Raw genomic sequence first — 21,786 nt, forward strand, 5'->3', positions numbered from 1 at the left:
AGCAGATGATCACGAGGAGTTGATCATGAGGAGGTGATCACGAGGGGGTGATCATGAGGAGGTGATCACAAGGAGGTGATCGTGAGGAGGTGATAACGAGGAGGTGATCATGAGGAGGTGATCGTGAGGAGGTGATCGTGAGGAGGTGTTCATGAGGAGGTGATTACAAGGAGGTGATCGTGAGGAGGTGATTACGAAGAGGTGATCGTGAGGAGGTGATCATGAGGAGTTGATTGTGAGGAGGTGATCATGAAGAGGTGATCGTGAGGAGTTGATCGTGAGGTGGTGATCATGAAGAGGTGATTGTGAGGAGGTGGTCACGAGGAAGTGTTTGTGAGGAGGTGACCGTGAAGAGGTGATCATGAGGAGGGGATCACGAGGATGTGATCATGAGGAGGTGATCGTGAGGAGATTATCGCGAGGAGGAGACCGTGAGGAGGTGATCATGAGGAGGGGATCACAACGTGGTGATCGTGAAGAGGTGATCACAAGGAGGTGATCACGAGGATGTGATCACGAGGAGGTGATCATGAGGATATAATCGTGAGGAGGTGATCTCGAGGATGTGATCATGTGGAGGTGATCGTGAGGAGGTGATCACAAGGAGGTAATTGTGAGCAATTGATCATGAGGAGTTGATCATGAGGACGTGATAACGACAATGTGATCGTGAGGAGGTGATAACGAGGAGGTGATCGTGAGGAGGTGATTACGAAGAGGTGATCATGAGGACGTTATCATGAGGAGGTGATCGTGAGGAGTTGATCGTGAGGAGGTGATCATGAAGAGGTGATTGTGAGGAGGTGGTCACGAGGAACTGATTGTGAGGAGGTGACCGTGAAGAGGTGATCATGAGGAGGGGATCACGAGGATGTGATCGTGAGGATGAGATCATGAGGAGGTGATCGTGAGGAGGTGACCGTGAGGAGGTGATCATGAGGAGGGGATCACGAGGTGGTGATCGTGAAGAGGTGATCACAAGGAGGTGATCATGAGGAGCTGATCACGAGGAGGTGATTATGAGGAGTTGATCACAAGGAGGTGATCATGAGGAGGTGATCCTGAGTAGGTGATCATGAGGAGGTGATCATGAGGAGGTGATCACGAGGAGTTGATCACGAGGAGGTGATCACGAGGAGGTAATTGTGAGGAGGTGATCTCGAGGATGTAATCCCGTGGAGGTGATTGTGAGGCGGTGATAACGAGGAGGATTTCATGAGGAGGTAATCACGAGGGGGTGATCATGAGGAGATGATCACAAGGAGGTGATCGTGAGGAGGTGATAACCAGGAGGTCTTCGTGAGGAGATGATCATGAGCAGGTGATCATGAGGAGGTGATCATGAGCAGGTGATTACAAGGAAGTGATCGCGAGGAGTTGATCGTGAGGAGGTGATCACAAGGAGGTGTTCATGAGGAGGTGATAATGAAGAGGTGATCATGAGGAGGTGATCATGAAGAGGTGATCGTGAGGTGGTGATCATGAGGAGGTGATCGTGAGGAGGTGATCGTGTAGAGGTGATCGTGAGGAGTTGATCGTGAGGAGGTGGTTGTGAAGAGGTGATAGTGAGGAGGTGGTCGTGAGGAAGTGTTTGCGAGGAGCTGACCGTGAGGAGGTGACCATGAGGAGGGGAACACGAGGAGGTGATTATGAGGAGGTGATCGTGAGGAGGTGATCATGAGGAGGTGACCGTGAGGAGGTGATCATGAGGAGAGGATGACGAGGAGGTAATCCTGAGGAGGTGATCTCGAGGATGTGATCACGTGGGGGTGATCGTGAGGAGGTGATCACGAGGAGGTGATCATGAGTAGGTAATCATGAGGAGGTGATCTCGGGGATGTGATCACGTGGTTGTGATTGTGAGGAGGTGATCACGAGGAGGTGATTGTGAGCAGTTGATCGCGAGGAGTTGATCATGAGGACGTGATCACGAGGATGTGGTTGTGAGGAGGTGATCGTGAGGAGGTGATAACGAGGTGGTTTTCATGAGGAGGTGATCACGAAGTGATGATCACAAGAAGGTGATTGTGAGGAGGTGATCGCGAGGAGGTGATCGTGAGGAGGTGATCATGAGGAGGTGATTGTGAAGAGGTGATCACAAGGAGGTGATCACGAGGAGGTGATCGTGAAGAGGTGATCACAAGGAGGTGATCGTGAGGAGGTGATCATGAGGAGGTTATCACAAGGAGGTGATCATGTGGAGGTGAAAGTGATGAGGTGAAAGTGAGGTGGTGATCATGAGGGAGGTGATTGTGAGGAGGTGAAACTGAGGAGATGATCATGAAGATCGGTCGTGAGTTGGTGATCAGGAGGAGGTGTTGGTGAGGAAGTGATCGTGAGGAGAAGGTCATGAGGCAAGTGATCGTGAGGAGGAGGTCATTAGGGAGGTGATCACAAGGAGGTGAACACGAGAAGGTGATAACGAGGAGGTGATCATGAGGAGGTGATCGTGAGGAGGTGTTCATGAGGAGGTGATTACAAGGAGGTGATCGTGAGGAGGTGATTACGAAGAGGTGATCGTGAGGAGGTGATCATGAGGAGTTGATTGTGAGGAGGTGATCATGGAGAGGTGATCGTGAGGAGTTGATCGTGAGGAGGTGGTTGTGAAGAGGTGATTGTGAGGAGGTGGTCACGAGGAAGTGTTTGTGAGGAGGTGACCGTGAAGAGGTGATCATGAGGAGGGGATCACGAGGATGTGATCATGAGGAGGTGATCGTGAGGAGATTATCGCGAGGAGGAGACCGTGAGGAGGTGATCATGAGGAGGGGATCACAACGTGGTGATCGTGAAGAGGTGATCACAAGGAGGTGATCACGAGGATGTGATCACGAGGAGGTGATCACGAGGATATAATCGTGAGGAGGTGATCTCGAGGATGTGATCATGTGGAGGTGATCGTGAGGAGTTGATCACAAGGAGGTAATTGTGAGCAATTGATCATGAGGAGTTGATCATGAGGACGTGATAACGACAATGTGATCGTGAGGAGGTGATAACGAGGAGGTGATCGTGAGGAGGTGATTACGAAGAGGTGATCATGAGGACGTTATCATGAGGAGGTGATCGTGAGGAGTTGATCGTGAGGAGGTGATCATGAAGAGGTGATTGTGAGGAGGTGGTCACGAGGAACTGATTGTGAGGAGGTGACCGTGAAGAGGTGATCATGAGGAGGGGATCACGAGGATGTGATCGTGAGGATGTGATCATGAGGAGGTGATCATGAGGAGGTGACCGTGAGGAGGTGATCATGAGGAGGGGATCACGAGGTGGTGATCGTGAAGAGGTGATCACAAGGAGGTGATCATGAGGAGCTGATCACGAGGAGGTGATTATGAGGAGTTGATCACAAGGAGGTGATCATGAGGAGGTGATCCTGAGTAGGTGATCATGAGGAGGTGATCATGAGGAGGTGATCACGAGGAGTTGATCACGAGGAGGTGATCACGAGGAGGTAATTGTGAGGAGGTGATCTCGAGGATGTAATCCCGTGGAGGTGATTGTGAGGCGGTGATAACGAGGAGGATTTCATGAGGAGGTAATCACGAGGGGGTGATCATGAGGAGATGATCACAAGGAGGTGATCGTGAGGAGGTAATCATGAGGAGGTGATCTCGGGGATGTGATCACGTGGGGGTGATCGTGAGGAGGTGATCACGAGGAGGTGATCATGAGTAGGTAATCATGAGGAGGTGATCTCGGGGATGTGATCACGTGGTTGTGATTGTGAGGAGGTGATCACGAGGAGGTGATTGTGAGCAGTTGATCGCGAGGAGTTGATCATGAGGACGTGATCACGAGGATGTGGTTGTGAGGAGGTGATCGTGAGGAGGTGATAACGAGGTGGTTTTCATGAGGAGGTGATCACGAAGTGATGATCACAAGAAGGTGATTGTGAGGAGGTGATCGCGAGGAGGTGATCGTGAGGAGGTGATCATGAGGAGGTGATTGTGAAGAGGTGATCACAAGGAGGTGATCACGAGGAGGTGATCGTGAAGAGGTGATCACAAGGAGGTGATCACAAGGAGGTGATCGTGAGGAGGTGATCATGAGGAGGTTATCACAAGGAGGTGATCATGTGGAGGTGAAAGTGATGAGGTGAAAGTGAGGTGGTGATCGTGAGGGAGGTGATTGTGAGGAGGTGAAACTGAGGAGATGATCATGAAGATCGGTCGTGAGTTGGTGATCACGAGGAGGTGTTGGTGAGGAAGTGATCATGAGGAGAAGGTCATGAGGCAAGTGATCGTGAGGAGGAGGTCATTAGGGAGGTGATCACAAGGAGGTGAACACGAGGAGGTGATCGTGAGGAGGTGATCGTGAGGAGGTGATCACAAGGAGGTGATCATGAGGAGGTGATAATGAAGAGGTGATCATGAGGAGGTGATCATGAAGAGGTGATCGTGAGGTGTTGATCATGAGGAGGTGATCATGAGGAGGTGATCGTGAAGAGGTGATCGTGAGGAGTTGATCGTGAGGAGGTGGTTGTGAAGAGGTGATAGTGAGGAGGTGGTCGTGAGGAAGTGTTTGCGAGGAGCTGACCGTGAGGAGGTGATCATGAGGAGGGGATCAGGAGGAGCTGATCGTGAGGATGTGATCGTGAGAAGGTGATCATGAGGCGGTGGTCACGAGGAGGTGATCGTGAAGCGGTAATCACAAGGAGGTGATCGTGAGTAGGTGATCTCGAGTGGGTGATCGTGAGGAGGTGAACACGAGGAGGTGATCATGATGAGTTGATAACGACTAGGTGATCGTGAGGAGGTGATGGTGAGCAGATGATCGTGAGGAGGTGATCGTGAGCAGATGATCACGGGGAGGTGACCGTGAGGAGGTGATCGTGAGGAGCTGATCATGAGGAGCTGATCCTGAGGAGGTGATCACGAGGAGGTGATCATGAGGAGGTGATAAGGAGTAGGTGATCGTGAGGAGGTGACGGTGAGCAGATGATCGTGAGGAGGTTATCGTGGGGAGGTGATCGTGAGGAGATGATCCTGAGGAGGTGATCACGAGGAGTTGATCACGAGGAGGTGATAACGAGGAGGTGATCGTGAGGAGGTGGTCATTAGGGAGGTGATCACAAGGAGGTGAACACGAGGAGGTGATCGTGAGGAGGTGATCGTGAGGAGGTGATCACAAGGAGGTGATCATGAGGAGGTGATAATGAAAAGGTGACCATGAGGAGGTGATCATGAAGAGGTGATCGTGAGGTGGTGATCATGAGGAGGTGATCATGAGGAGGTGATCGTGAAGAGGTGATCGTGAGGAGTTGATCGTGAGGAGGTCGTTGTGAAGAGGTGATAGTGAGGAGGTGGTCGTGAGGAAGTGTTTGCGAGGAGCTGACCGTGAGGAGGTGATCATGAGGAGGGGATCAGGAGGAGCTGATCGTGAGGATGTGATCGTGAGAAGGTGATCATGAGGCGGTGGTCACGAGGAGGTGATCGTGAAGTGGTAATCACAAGGAGGTGATCGTGAGTAGGTGATCTCGAGTGGGTGATCGTGAGGAGGTGAACACGAAGAGGTGATCATGATGAGTTGATAACGACTAGGTGATCGTGAGGAGGTGATGGTGAGCAGATGATCGTGAGGAGGTGATCGTGAGCAGATGATCACGGGGAGGTGACCGTGAGGAGGTGATCGTGAGGAGCTGATCATGAGGAGCTGATCCTGAGGAGGTGATCACGAGGAGGTGATCATGAGGAGGTGATAAGGAGTAGGTGATCGTGAGGAGGTGACGGTGAGCAGATGATCGTGAGGAGGTGATCGTGGGGAGGTGATCGTGAGGAGATGATCCTGAGGAGGTGATCACGAGGAGTTGATCATGAGGAGGTGATAACGAGGAGGTGATCGTGAGGAGGTGACCATGAGGAGGTGATCGTGAGGAGGTGATAACGAGGAGGTGATCATGAGGAGGTGATCGTGAGGAGGTGATTGTGAGGAGGTGATCAGAAGGAGTTGATCATGAGGAGGTGATCACAGCGAGGTGATTGTGAGCAGATGATCACGAGGAGTTGATCGTGAGGAGGTGATCACGAGGGGGTGATCATGAGGAGGTGATCACAAGGAGGTGATCGTGAGGAGGTGATAACGAGGAGGTCATCGTTAGGAGGTGATCGTGAGCAGATGATCGTGAGGAGGTGTTCATGAGGAGGTGATTACAAGGAAGTGATCGCGAGGAGGTGATCGTGAGAAGGTGATAACGAAGAGGTGATTGTGAGGAGGTGATCATGAGGAGGTCATCGTGAGGAGATGATCGTGAAGAGGTGATCGTGAGGAGTTGATCGTGAGGAGGTGATCGTGAAGAGGTGATTGTGAGGAGGTGGTCGTGAGCAAGTGATTGTGAGGAGGTGACTGTGAGGAGGTGATCATGAGTAGGGGATCATGAGGATGTGATCATGAGGAGGTGATCGTGAGGAGATGATCGTGAAGAGGTGATAGTGAGGAGTTGATCATGAGGAGGTGATCGTGAAGAGTTGATTGTGAGGAGGTGGTCGTGAGGAAGTGATTGTGAGGTGGTGATCGTGAGGAGGTGATCGTGAGGAGGTGACCGTGAGGAGGTGATCATGAGGAGGGGATCACGAGGTGGGGATCGTGAAGAGGTGATCACAAGGAGGTGATCATGAGGAGGTGATCATGAGGAGCTGATCATGATGAGGTGATCATGAGGAGGTGATCACAAGGAGGTGATCATGAGGATGTGATCCTGAGTAGGTGATCGTGAGGAGGTGATCACGAGGAGGTGATCACGAGAAGGTGAGCACGAGGAGGTGATCACGAGGAGGTAATCATGAGGAGGTGATCTCGAGGATGTGATCACATGGAGGTGATCGTGAGGAGGTGATCACAAGGAGGTGATTGTGAGCAATTGATCATGAGGAGTTGATCATGAGGACGTGATCACGAGGATGTGATCATGAGGAGGTGATAACGAGGAGGTTTTCATGAGGAGGTGATCACGAAGACATGATCACAAGGAGGTGATTGTGAGGAGGTGATCACGAGGAGGTGATCGTGAGGAGGTGATCACGAGGAGGTGATTGTGAAGAGGTGATCTCAAGGAGGTGATCGTGAGGAGGTGATAATGAGGAGGTCATCGTGAGGAGGTGATCGTGAGCAGGTGATTATGAGGAGGTGTTCATGAGGAGGTGATTACAAGGAAGTGATCGCGAGGAGGTGATCGTGAGGAGGTGTTCGTGAAGAGGTGATCATGAGGAGTTGATCGTGAGGAGGTGATCGTGAAGAGGTGAAAGTGAGGAGGTGGTCGTGAGGAAGTGATTGTGAGGAGGTGACCGTGATGAGGCGATCATGAGGAGGGGATCATGAGGAGGTGATCATGAGGAGGTGATTGTGAGGAGGTGATCGTGAGGAGGTGACCGTGAGGAGGTGATCATGAGGAGGGCATCACGAGGAGGTGATCGTGAAGAGGTGATCACAAGGAGGTGATCACAAGGAGGTGATCATGAGGAGCTGATCATGAGGAGTTGATCATGAGGAGGTGATCACAAGGAGGTGATCATGAGGAGGTGATTACGAGGACGTGATCACGAGGAAGTGATCACGAGGACGTGATCACGAGGAGGTGATAATGAGGAGGTTTTCATGAGGAGGTGATCACGAGGAGATGATCATGAGGAGGTGAACATAAGGAGGTGATCATGAGGAGGTGATCACAAGGAGGTGATCATGAGGAGGTGATCCTGAGTAGGTGATCGTGAGGAGGTGATCACGAGGAGGTGATCACGAGAAGGTGAGCACGAGGAGGTGATCACGAGGAGGTAATCATGAGGAGGTGATCTCGAGGATGTGATCACATGGAGGTGATCGTGAGGAGGTGATCACAAGGAGGTGATTGTGAGCAATTGATCGTGAGGAGTTGATCATGAGGACGTGATCACGAGGATGTGATCATGAGGAGGTGATAACGAGGAGGTTTTCATGAGGAGGTGATCACGAAGACATGATCACAAGGAGGTGATTGTGAGGAGGTGATCACGAGGAGGTGATCGTGAGGAGGTGATCACGAGGAGGTGATTGTGAAGAGGTGATCACAAGGAGGTGATCGTGAGGAGGTGATAATGAGGAGGTCATCGTGAGGAGGTGATCGTGAGCAGGTGATTATGAGGAGGTGTTCATGAGGAGGTGATTACAAGGAAGTGATCGCGAGGAGGTGATCGTGAGGAGGTGATCGTGAAGAGGTGATCATGAGGAGTTGATCGTGAGGAGGTGATCGTGAAGAGGTGAAAGTGAGGAGGTGGTCGTGAGGAAGTGATTGTGAGGAGGTGACCGTGATGAGGTGATCATGAGGAGGGGATCACGAGGAGGTGATCATGAGGAGGTGATTGTGAGGAGGTGATCGTGAGGAGGTGACCGTGAGGAGGTGATCATGAGGAGGGCATCACGAGGAGGTGATCGTGAAGAGGTGATCACAAGGAGGTGATCACAAGGAGGTGATCATGAGGAGCTGATCATGAGGAGTTGATCATGAGGAGGTGATCACAAGGAGGTGATCATGAGGAGGTGATTACGAGGACGTGATCACGAGGAAGTGATCACGAGGACGTGATCACGAGGAGGTGATAATGAGGAGGTTTTCATGAGGAGGTGATCACGAGGAGATGATCATGAGGAGGTGAACATAAGGAGGTGATCATGAGGAGATGATCCTGAGTAGGTGATCATGAGGAGGTGATCACGAGGAGGTGATCATTTGGAGGTGATCGTGAGGAGGTGATCAGAAGGAGGTGATTGTGAGCAATTGATCATGAGGAGGTGATCACGAGGGGGTGGTCATGAGGATGTGATTGTGAGGAGGTGATCGTGAGGAGGTGATAACGAGGATGTCATCGTGAAGAGGTGATCGTGAGCAGGTGATCGTGAGGAGGTGTTCATGAGGAGGTGATTACAAGGAAGTGATCACGAGGAGGTGATCGTGAGGAGGTGATAACGAAGAGGTGATCGTGAGGAGGTGATCGTGAGGAGATGATCGTGAAGAGGTGATCGTGAGGATGTGATCATGAAGAGCTGATCGTGAGGAGTTGATCGTGAGGAGGTGATCGTGAAGAGGTGATCGTGAGGATGTGATCGTGAAGAGGTGATCATGAGCTGGTGATCATGAGGAGGTGATCACAAGGAGATGATCATGAGGAAGTGATCCTGAGTAGGTGATCGTGAGGAGGTGAGCACGAGGAGGTGATCACGAGGAGGTGATCACGAGGAGGTGATCATGAGGAGGTAATCGTGAGGAGGTGATCTCGAGGATGTGATCACATGGAGGTGATCGTGAGGAGGTGATCACAAGGAGGTGATTGTGAGCAATTGATTGTGAGGAGTTGATCATGAGGATGTGATCTCGAGGATGTGATCGTGAGGAGGTGATCGTGAGGAGGTGATAACGAGGAGGTTTTCATGAGGAGGTGATCATGAGGGGGTGATCATGAGGAGGTGATCCTGAGTAGGTGATCGTGAGGAGGTGATCATGAGGAGGTGATCACGAGGAGGTAATCATGAGGAGGTGATCTCGAGGATGTGATCACGTGGAGGTGATCGTGAGGAGGTGATCATGAGGAGGTGATTGTGAGCAATTGATCTTGAGGAGGTGATCATGAGGACGTGATCACGAGGATGTGATTGTGAGGAGGTGATCGTGAGGAGGTGACAACAAGGAGGTTATCATGAGGAGGTGATCACGAAGAGATGATCACAAGGAGGTGATTGTGAGGAGGTGATCGGGAGGAGGTGATCGTGAGGAAGTCATCACGAGGAGGTGATTGTGAAGAGGTGATCACAAGGAGGTGATCGTGAGGAAGTGATAACGAGGAGGTCATCGTGAGGAGGTGATAGTGAGCAGGTGATCATGAGGAGGTGTTCATGAGGAGGTGATTACAAGGTAGTGATCGCGAGGAGGTGATCGTGAGGAGGTGATCACAAGGAGGTGATCATGAGGAGGTGATCGTGAAGAGGTGATCGTGAGGAGTTGATCGTGAGGAGGTGATCGTGAAGAGGTGAAAGTGAGGAGGTGGTCGTGAGGAAGTGATTGTGAGGAGGTGACCGTGATGAGGTGATCATGAGGAGGGGATCACGAGGGGGTGATCATGAGGAGGTGATCGTGAGGAGGTGATCATGAGGAGGTGAGCGTAAGGAGGTGATCATGAGGAGGGATCATGAGGACGTGATCACAAGGAGGTGATCATGAGGAGCTGATCATGAGGAGGTGATCATGAGGAGCTGATCACAAGGAGGTGATCATGAGGAGGTGATCCTGAGTAGGTGATCCTGAGGAGGTGATCATGAGGAGGTGATCACGAGGAGGTGATCATGAGGAGGTAATCGTGAGGTGATCTCGAGGATGTGATCACGTGGAGGTGATCATGAGGAGGTGATCACGAGGTGGTGATTGTGAGCAATTGATCGTGAGGATGTGATCATGAGGACGTGATCACGAGGATGTGATTGTGAGGAGGTGATCATGAGGAGGTGATAACGAGGAGGTTTTCATGAGGAGGTGATCACGAAGAGATGATCACAAGGAGGTGATTGTGAGGAGGTGATCGCGAGGAGGTGATCGTGACGAGGTGATCATGAGGAGGTGATTGTGAAGAGGTGATCACAAGGAGGTGATCGTGAGGAGGTGATAACGAGGAGGTCATCGTGAGGAGGTGATTGTGAGCAGGTGATCATGAGGAGGTGTTCATGAGGAGGTGATTACAAGGTAGTGATCGCGAGGAGGTGATCGTGAGGAGGTGATCACAAGGAGGTGATCGTGAGGAGGTGATAACGAGGATGTCATCATGAAGAGTTGATCGTGAGCAAGTGATCGTGAGGAGGTGTTCATGAGGAGGTGATCATGAGGAGGTGATCACAAGGAGATGATCATGAGGAGGTGATCCTGTGTAGGTGATCGTGAGGAGGTGAGCACGAGGAGGTGATCACGAGGAGGTGATCATGAGGAGGTGATCATGAGGAGGTGATCGTGTAGTGGTAATCACAAGGAGGTGATCGTGAGTAGGTGATCTCGAGTGGGTGATCGTGAGGAAGTGAACACGAGGAGGTGATCATGATGAGGTGATAATGACTAGGTGATCATGAGGAGGTGATCGTGAGGAGGTGATAACGATGAGGTGATCGTGAGGAGGTGATCGTGAGGAGATGATCGTGAGGAGGTGATTGTGAGGAGGTGATCACAGGGAGGTGATTGTGAGCAGATGATGACGAGAAGTCGATCATGAGGAGGTGATGATCGCGAGGGGGAGATCATGAGGAGGTGATCTCAAGGAGGTGATCGTGAGGAGGTGATAACGAGGAGGTCATCGTGAGGAGATAATCGTGAGCAGGTGATCGTGAGGAGGTGTTCATGAGGAGGTGATTACAAGGAAGTGATCGCGAGGAGGTGATCGTGAGGAGGTGATCACAAGGAGGTGATCGTGAAGAGGTGATAACGAAGAGGTGATCATGAGGAGGTGATCATGAGGAGGTGATCGTGAGGAGGTGATCGTGAAGAGGTGATCGTGAGGAGTTGATTGTCAGGAGGTGATTGTGAGGAGGTGATCATGAGGAGGGGATCACGAGGAGGTGATCGTGAAGAGGTGATCACAAGGAGGTGATCACAAGGAGGTGATCATGAGGAGCTGATCACGAGGGGGTGATCATGAGTAGGTGATCACAAGGAGGTGATCATGAGGAGGTGATCCTGAGTAGGTGATCGTGAGGAGGTGATCACGAGGAGGTGATCACGAGGAGGTGATCACGAGGACATGATCACGAAGAGGTGATAATGAGGAGGTTTTCATGAGTAGGTGATCACGAGGAGGTGATCAGGAGGAGGTGATCATAAGGAGGTGATCATGAGGAGGTTATCCTGAGTAGGTGATCATGAGGAGGTGATCCTGAGTAGGTGATCGTGAGGAGGTGATCACGAGGAGGTGATCACGTGGAGGTGATCATGAGGACGTGATCTCGAGGATGTGATTGTGAGGAGGTGATCGTGAGGAGGTGATAACGAGGAGGTTTTCATGAGGAGGTGATCATGAGGAGGTGATCACAAGGAGGTGATCGTGAGGAGGTGATAACGAGGAGGTCATCGCGAGGAGGTGATCGTGAGCAGGCGATCGTGAGGAGGTGTTCATGAGGAGGTGATTAAAAAGAAGTGATCGTGAGATGGTGATCGTGAGGAGGTGATCACAAGGAGGTGATTGTGCAGAGGTGATAATGAAGAGGTGATTGTGAGGAGGTGATCATGAGGAGGTGATCGTGAGGAGGTGATTGTGAGGAGTTGATCGTGAGGAGGTGATCGTGAAGAGGTGATTGTGAGGAGGTGGTCGTGAGGAAGTGATTGTGAGGAGGTGACTGTGAGGAGGTGATCATGAGGAGGGGATCACGAGGAGGTGATCATGAGTAGGTGATCGTGAGGAGGTGATCGTGAGGAGGTGATCTTGAGGTGGTGATCGTTAGGAGGTGACTGTAATGAGGCGATCATGAGGAGAGGATCACGAGGAGGTGATCGTGAAGAGGTGATCACAAGGAGGTGATCACAAGGAGTTGATCATGAGGAGCTGATCATGAGGAGGTGATCATGAGGAGGTGATCCTGAGTAGGTGATCATGAGGAAGTGATACTGAGTAGGTGATCTTGAGGAGGTGATCACGAGGAGGTAATCATGAAGAGGAGATCTCGAGGATGTGATCATGTGGAGGTGATCATGAGGAGGTGATCACAAGGAGGTGAATGTGAGCAAATGATCACGAGGAGTTGATCGTGAGCAGGTGATCATGAGTGGGTGATCATGAGGAAGAGTTCACAAGGAGGTGATCGTGAGGAGGTGACTACGAGGAGGTCGTCATGAGGAGGTGATCACAAGGAGGTGATCTTGAGGATGTGATAACGAGGAGGTGATCGTGAGGAGGTGATCACGAGGCGGTGATCTTGAGGATGTGATGACAAGGAGGTGATCGTGAGGAGGTGTCCATAAGGAGGTGATTACAAGGAAGTGATCGTGAGGAGGTGTTCGTGAGGAGGTGATCACAAGCTGGTGATCGTGAGGAGGTGATCGTGAAGATGTGATCGTGAGGAGGTGATCGTGCAGAGGGGATTGTAAAGATGTGGTCGTGAGGAAGTGATTGTGAGGAGGTGATTGTGAGTAGTTGATCGTGAGGAGGTGATCGTGAAGAGGTGATTGTGAGGAAGTGATCGTGAGGAGATGATCATGTAGAAGTGATCACGAAGAAGTGATCATGAGGTGATCATGAGGAGGTGATCATGAGGAGGTGATCGTGAGGATGTGATCTTGAGGAGGGGGTCATGAGGAGGTGCTCGTGAGGAGGTGATCACGAGGAGGTGATTGTGAGGAGGTGATCATGAGGAGGTGATCGTGAGGAGGTGATCATGAGGAGGTGATCGTGAGGAGGTGATCATGAGGAGTTGATCGTGAGGAGGTGATCGTGAGGATGTGATCTTGAGGAGGGGGTCATGAGGAGGTGCTCGTGAGGAGGTGATCACGAGGAGGTGATCGTGAGGAGGTGATCATGAGGAGGTGATCGTGAGGAGGTGATCATGAGGAGGTGATCGTGAGGAGGTGATCATGAGGAGTTGATCGTGAGGAGGTGATCGCGAGGAGGTGATCACAAGGACGTGCTCATGAGAGGTGATCACAAGGAGGTGATCGCGAGGAGGTGATTGTGAAGAGGTGATCACAAGGAGGTGATCACAAGGAGGTGATCGTGAGGAGGTGATCGTGAGGAGGTTATCACAAGGATGTGATCATGAGGAGGTGAAAGTGATGTGGTGAAAGTGAGGTGGTGATCGTGACGGAGGTGATTGTGAGGAGGTGAAACTGAGGAGATGATCATGAAGATCTGTCATGAGGTGGTGCTCATGAGGAGGTGATGGTGAGGAAGTGATCGTGAGGAGAAGGTCATGAGGCAAGTGATCGTGAGGAGGTGGTCGTTAGGGAGGTGATCACAAGGAGGTGACCATGAGGAGGTGATCGTGAGGAGGTGATCGTGAGGAGGTGCTCATGAGGAGGTGATATTGAGGAGGATATCATGAGGGAGGTGATCACGAAAAGGTTATCGTGAGGAGGTGATCATGAGGAGCTGATCATGAGGAGTTGATTGTGAGGAGGTAATTTTGAGGAGGTGGTCACGAGGAGGTGATTGTGAGGAGGTGATCGTGAGGAGGTGATCAGGAGGAGCTGATCGTGAGGATGTGATCGTGAGAAGGAGATCATGAGGTGGTGATCACGAGGAGGTGATCATGAAGTGGTAATCACAAGGAGGTGATCGTGAGTAGGTGATCTCGAGTGGGTGATCGTGAGGAGGTGAACACGAGGAGGTGATCATGATGAGGTGATAATGACTAGGTGATCGTGAGGAGGTGATGGTGAGCAGATGATCGTGAGGAGGTGATCATGAGCAGATGATCACGAGGAGGTGACCGTGAGGAGGTGATCGTGAGGAGCTGATCATGAGGAGCTGATCCTGAGGAGGTGATCATGAGGAGGTGATCATGAGGAGGTGATCGTGAGGATGTGATCTTGAGGAGGTGGTCACGAGGAGGTGATTGTGAGGAGGTGATCACGAGAAGGTGATTGTGAGGAGGTGATCATGAGGAGGTGATCGTGAGGAGGTGATCATGAGGAGGTGATCGTGAGGAGGTGATCATGAGGAGTTGATCGTGAGGAGGTGATCGGGAAGAGGTGATCACAAGGACGCGATCATGAGGAGGTGATCACAAGGAGGTGATCGCGAGGAGGTGATCGTGAAGAGGTGATCACAAGGAGGTGATCACAAGGAGGTGATCGTGAGGAGGTGATCGTGAGGAGGTTATCACAAGGATGTGATCATGAGGAGGTGAAAGTGATGTGGTGAAAGTGAGGTGGTGATCGTGACGGAGGTGATTGTGAGGAGGTGAAACTCAGGAGATGATCATGAAGATCTGTCATGAGGTGGTGCTCACGAGGAGGTGATGGTGAGGAAGTGATCGTGAGGAGAAGGTCATGAGGCAAGTGATCGTGAGGAGGTGGTCGTTAGGGAGGTGATCACAAGGAGGTGACCATGAGGAGGTGATCGTGAGGAGGTGATCGTGAGGAGGTGCTCATGAGGAGGTGATATTGAGGAGGATATCATGAGGGAGGTGATCACGAAAAGGTTATCGTGAGGAGGTGATCATGAGGAGCTGATCGTGAGGAGTTGATTGTGAGGAGGTAATTTTGAGGAGGTAGTCACGAGGAGGTGATTGTGAGGAGGTGATCGTGAGGAGTTGATCAGGAGGAGCTGATCGTGAGGATGTGATCGTGAGAAGGAGATCATGAGGCGGTGATCACGAGGAGGTGATCATGAAGTGGTAATCACAAGGAGGTGATCGTGAGTAGGTGATCTCGAGTGGGTGATCGTGAGGAGGTGAACACGAGGAGGTGATCATGACGAGGTGATAATGACTAGGTGATCGTGAGGAGGTGATGGTGAGCAGATGATCGTGGGGAGGTGATCGTGAGCAGCTGATCACGAGGAGGTGACCGTGAGGAGGTGATCGTGAGGAGCTGATCATGAGGAGATGATCCTGAGGAGGTGATAATGGGGAGGTGATCATGAGGAGGTGATCGTGAGGATGTGATCTTGAGGAGGGGGTCATGAGGAGGTGATTGTGAGGAGGTGATCATGAGGAGGTGATCGTGAGGAGGTGATCATGAGGAGGTGATCGTGAGGAGGTGATCATGAGGAGTTGATCGTGAGGAGGTGATCGCGAGGAGGTGATCACAAGGACGTGATCATGAGGAGGTGATCACAAGGAGGTGATCGCGAGGAGGTGATCGTGAAGAGGTGATCACAAGGAGGTGATCACAAGGAGGTGATCGTGAGGAGGTGTTCGTGAGGAGGTTATCACAAGGATGTGATCATGAGGAGGTGAAAGTGATGTGGTGAAAGTGAGGTGGTGATCGTGACGGAGGTGATTGTGAGGAGGTGAAACTCAGGAGATGATCATGAAGATCTGTCATGAGGTGGTGCTCACGAGGAGGTGATGGTGAGGAAGTGATCGTGAGGAGAAGGTCATGAGGCAAGTGATCGTGAGGAGGTGGTCGTTAGGGAGGTGATCACAAGGAGGTGACCATGAGGAGGTGATCGTGAGGAGGTGATCGTGAGGAGGTGCTCATGAGGAGTTGATATTGAGGAGGATATCATGAGGGAGGTGATCACGAAAAGGTTATCGTGAGGAGGTGATCATGAGGAGCTGATCGTGAGGAGTTGATTGTGAGGAGGTAATTTTGAGGAGGTGGTCACGAGGAGGTGATTGTGAGGAGGTGATCGTGAGGAGGTGATCAGGAGGAGCTGATCGTGAGGATGTGATCGTGAGAAGGAGATCATGAGGCGGTGATCACGAGGAGGTGATCATGAAGTGGTAATCACAAGGAGGTGATCGTGAGTAGGTGATCTCGAGTGGGTGATCGTGAGGAGGTGAACACGAGGAGGTGATCATGACGAGGTGATAATGACTAGGTGATCGTGAGGAGGTGATGGTGAGCAGATGATCGTGAGGAGGTGATCGTGAGGAGGTGATCGTGAGGAGCTGATCATGAGGAGATGATCCTGAGGAGGTGATCATGAGGAGGTGATAACGAGTAGGTGATCGTGAGGAGGTGATGGTGAGCAGATGATCGTGAGGAGCTGATCGTGAGGAGATGATCCTGAGGAGGTGATCACGCGGAGGTGATCATGAAGAGGTGATAACAAGGAGGTGATCGTGAGGAGGTGATCATGAGGAGGGGATCACGAGGATGGGATCATTAGGAGGTGATTGTGAGGAGGTGACCGTGAGGAGGTGATCATGAGGAGGGGATCACAAGGTGGTGATCGTGAACAGGTGATCACAAGGAGGTGATCACGAGGATGTGATCATGAGGAGGTGATCACGAGGATATAATCGGGAGGAGGTGATCTCGAGGATGTGATCACGTGGAGGTGATGGTGAGGAGGAGATCACAAGAAGGTGATTGTGAGCAATTGATCGTGAGGAGTTGATCGTGAGGACGTGATCACGAGGATGTGATCGTGAGGAGGTGATAACGAGGAGTTTTTCATGAGGAGGTGATCACGAGGGGGTGATCATGAGGAGGTGATCCTGAGTAGGTGATCGTGAGGAGGTGATCACGAGGAGGTGATCACGAAGAGGTGATCACGAGGAGGTAATCATGAGGAGGTGATCTCGAGGATGTGATCACGTGGAGGTGATCGTGAGGAGGTGATTGAGAGCAATTGATCGTGAGGAGGTGATCATGAGGACATGATCACGAGGATGTGATCGTGAGGAGGTGATCGTGAGGAGGAGATAACGAGGAGCTTTTCATGAGGAGGTGATGACGAAGAGATGAGCGTGAGGAGGTGAATGTGAGGACGTGATCGTGAGGAGGTGATCGTGAGGAGGTGATCACGAGGAGGTGATTGTGAAGAGGTGATCACAAGGAGGTGATCGTGAGGAGGTGATAACGAGGAGGTCATCGTGAGGAGTTGATCATGAGCAGGTGATCGTGAGGAGGTGTTCATGAGGAGGTGAATACAAGGAAAAGATCGCGAGGAGGTGATCGTGAGGAGGTGATCACAAGGAGTTGATCGTGAGGAGGTGATAACGAAGAGGTGATCATGAGGAGGTGATCGTGAAGATATGATCGTGAGGAGTTGAACGTGAGGAGGTGATCGTGAAGAGGTGATTGTGAGGAGGTGGTCGTGAGGAAGTGATTGTGAGGAGGTGACCTTGATGAGGTGATCATGAGGAGGGAATCACGAGGAGGTGATCATGAGGTAGTGATCGTGAGGAGGTGATCATGAGTATGTGACCGTGAGGAGGTGATCATGAGGAGGGGATCACGAGGAGGTGATCGTGAAGAGGTGATCACAAGGAGGTGATCACAAGGAGGTGATCATGAGGAGCTGATCACGAGGAGGTGATCATGAGGAGGTGATCACGAGGAGGTGATCATGAGGAGGTGATCCTGAGTAGGTGTTCGTGAGGAGGTGATCACAAGGAGGTGATCACGAGGAGTTGATCAAGAGGAGGTAATCGTGAGGAGGTGATTCCCGAGGATGTGATCATGTGGAGGTGATCGTGAGGAGGTGATCACAAGGAGGTGATCACGAGGAGTTGATCAAGAGGAGGTAATCGTGAGGAGGTGATTCCCGAGGATGTGATCATGTGGAGGTGATCATGAGGACGTGATCACGAGGATTTGATCATGAGGAGGTGATCGTGAGGAGGTGATAACGAGGAGGTGATCATGAGGAGGTGATAACGAGGAGGTCATCGTGAAGAGGAGATCATGAGCAGTTGATCGTGAAGAGGTGCTCATGAGGAGGTGATTACAAGGAAGTGATCGCGAGGAGGTGATCGTGAGGAGGTGATTGCAAGGAGGATATCGTGAGGAGGTGATAACGAAGAGATGATCATGAGGAGGTGATCATGAAGTGGTGATCGTGAGGAGGTGATCGTGAAGAGGTGATCATGAGGAGTTGATCGTGAGGAGGTGATCGTGAAGAGGTGATTGTGAGGAGGTGGTCGAAAGGAAGTGATTGTGAGGAGGTGATTTTGAGGAGGTGGTCATGAGGAGGTGATCGTGAGGAGGTGATCGTGAGGAGGTGATCAGGAGGAGCTGATCGTGAGAAGGAGATCATGAGGCGGTGATCACGAGGAGGTGATCATGAAGTGGTAATCACAAGGTGGTGATCGTGAGTAGGTGATCTCGAGTGGGTGATCGTGAGGAGATGAACACGAGGAGGTGATCATGAGGAGGTAATGGTGAGCAGATGATCGTGAGGAGGTGATCGTGAGCAGATGATCACGAGGAGGTGACCATGAGGAGGTGATCGTGAGGAGCTGATTGTGAGGAGATGATCCTGAGGTGGTGATCACGAGGAGGTGATCATGAGGAGGTGATAACGAGTAGGTGATCGTGAGGAGGTGATGGTGATCAGATGATCGTGAGGAGGTGATCGTGGGGAGGTGATCGTGAGGCGCTGATCGTGAGGAGATGATCCTGAGGAGGTGATCACGAGGAGGTGATCATGAAGAGGTGATAACGAGGAGGTGATCGTGAGGAGGTGATCATGAGGAGGTGATCGTGAGGAGGTGATAACGAGGAGGTGATAGTGAGGAGGTGATCGTGAGGAGGTGATTGCGAGGAGGTGATCACAAGGTTTTGATCATGAGGAGGTGATCACAGGGAGGTGATTGTGAGCAGATGATCACGAGGAGTTGATCATGAGGAGGTGATCACGAGGGGGTGATCATGAGGAGGTGATCACAAGGAGGTGGTCGTGAGGAGGTGATAACGAGGAGGTGATCGTGAGAAGGTGATCTCGAGGATGTGATCACGTGGAGGTGATCACAAGGAGGTGATTGAGAGCAATTGATCATGAGGAGGTGATCATGAGGACATGATCACGAGGATGTGATCGTGAGGAGGTGATCGTGAAGAGGTGATCGTGAGGAGTTGATCGTGAGGAGGTGATCGTGAAGAGGTGATTGTGAGGAGGTCGTCGTAAGGAAGTGATTGTGAGGAGGTGATTTTCAGGAGGTGGTCACGAGGAGGTGATCGTGGGGAGGTGATCATGAGGAGGTGATCAGGAGGAGCTGATCGTGAGAAGGAGATCATGAGGCGGTGATCACGAGGAGGAGATCATGAAGTGGTAATCACAAGGTGGTGATCGTGAGTACGTGATCTCGAGTGGGTGATCGTGAGGAGGTGAACACACGGAGGTGATCATAACGAGGTGATAATGACTAGGTGATCGTGAGGAGGTAATGGTGAGCAGATGATCGTGAGGAGGTGATCGTGAGCAGATGATCACGAGGAGGTGACCGTGAGGAGGAGATCGTGAGGAACTGATTGTGAGGAGATGATCCTGAGGTGGTGATCACGAGGAGGTGATCATGAGGAGGTGATAACGAGTAGGTGATCGTGAGGAGGTGATGGTGAGCAGATGATCGTGAGGAGGTGATCGTGGGGAGGTGATCGTGAGGAGCTGATCGTGAGGAGATGATCCTGAGGAGGTGATCACGAGGAGGTGATCATGAAGAGGTGATAACGAGGAGGTGATCGTGAGGAGGTGATAACGAGGAGGTGATAGTGAGGAGGTGATCGTAAGGAGGTGATAACGAGGAGGTCATCGTGTGGAGTTGATCGTGAGCAGCTGATCGTGAGGAGGTGATAACGAGGAGGTCATCGTGAGGAGTTGATCATGAGCAGGTGATCGTGAGGAGGTGTTCATGAGGAGGTGATTACAAGGAAGTGATCGCGAGGAGGTGATCGTGAGGAGGTGATCACAATGAGTTGATCGTGAGGAGGTGATAACGAAGAGGTGATCGTGAGGAGGTGATCGTGAGGAGTTGATCGTGAAGAGGTGATTGTGAGGAGGTGGTCGTGAGGAAGTGATTGTGAGGAGGTGACCTTGATGAGGTGATCATGAGGAGGGGATCACGAGGAGGTGATCATGAGGTAGTGATCGTGAGGAGGTGATCATGAGTAGGTGACCGTGAGGAGGTGATCATGAGGAGGGGATCACGAGGAGGTGATCGTGAAGAGGTGATCACAAGGAGGTGATCACAAGGAGGTGATCATGAGGAGCTGATCACGAGGAGGTGATCATGAGGAGGTGATCACAAGGAGGTGATCATGAGGAGGTGATCCTGAGTAGGTGATCGTGAGGAGGTGATCACGAGGAGGTGATCACGTGGATGTGATCGTGAGGAGGTGATCACAAGGAGGTGATTGTGAGCAATTGATCGAGACGAGGTGATCATGAGGACGTGATCAGGAGGATGTGATCATGAGGAGGTGATAACGAGGAGGTTTTCATGAGGAGGTGATCACGAGGGGGTGATCATGAGGAGGAGATCCTGAGTAGGAGATCTGGGGGAGGTGATCAAGAGGAGGTGTTCACGAGGAGGTGATCATGAGGAGGTAATCATGAGGAGGTGATCTCGAGGATGTGATCACGTGGAGGTGATCGTGAGGAGGTGATTGAGAGCAATTGATCGTGAGGAGGTGATCATGAGGACATGATCACAAGGATGTGATCGTGAGGTGGTGATAACGAGGAGGTTTTCATGAAGAGGTGATCACGAAGAGATGATCGTGAGGAGGTGATTGTGAGGACGTGATCGTGAGGAGGTGATCATGAGGAGGTGATCACGAGGAGGTGATTGTGAAGAGGTGATCACAAGGAGGTGATCGTGAGGAGGTGATAACGAGGAGGTCATCGTGAGGAGTTGATCGTGAGCAGGTGATCGTGAGGAGGTGTTCATGAGGAGGTGATTACAAGGAAGTGATCGCGCGGAGGTGATCGTGAGGAGGTGATCACAAGGAGGTGATCGTGAGCAGGTGATAACGAAGAGGTGATCGTGAGGAGGTGGTCGTGAAGAGGTGATCGTGAGGAGTTGATTGTGAGGAGGTGATCGTGAAGAGGTGATTGTGAGGAAGGGGTCGTGAGGAAGTGATTGTGAGGAGGTGACCGTGATGAGGTGATCATGAGGAGGGGATCATGAGGAGGTGGTCATGAGGAGGTGATCGTGAGGAGGTGATCATGAGGCGGTGACCGTGAGGAGGTGATCATGAGGAGGCGATCACGATGAGATGATCATGAGGAGGTGATGACAAGGAGGTGATCATGAGGAGATGAACCTGAGTAGGTGATCGTGAGGAGGTTATCACGAGGAGGTGATCACGAGGTTGTGATCATGAGGAGGTGATCAAGAGGAGGTATTCATGAGAAGGTGATCTCGAGGATGTGATCACGTGGAGGTGATCGTGAGGAG

This window comes from Carcharodon carcharias, chromosome 18 (assembly GCF_017639515.1).
Source record: "Carcharodon carcharias isolate sCarCar2 chromosome 18, sCarCar2.pri, whole genome shotgun sequence".
In the NCBI taxonomy this organism is placed as follows: domain Eukaryota; kingdom Metazoa; phylum Chordata; class Chondrichthyes; order Lamniformes; family Lamnidae; genus Carcharodon; species Carcharodon carcharias.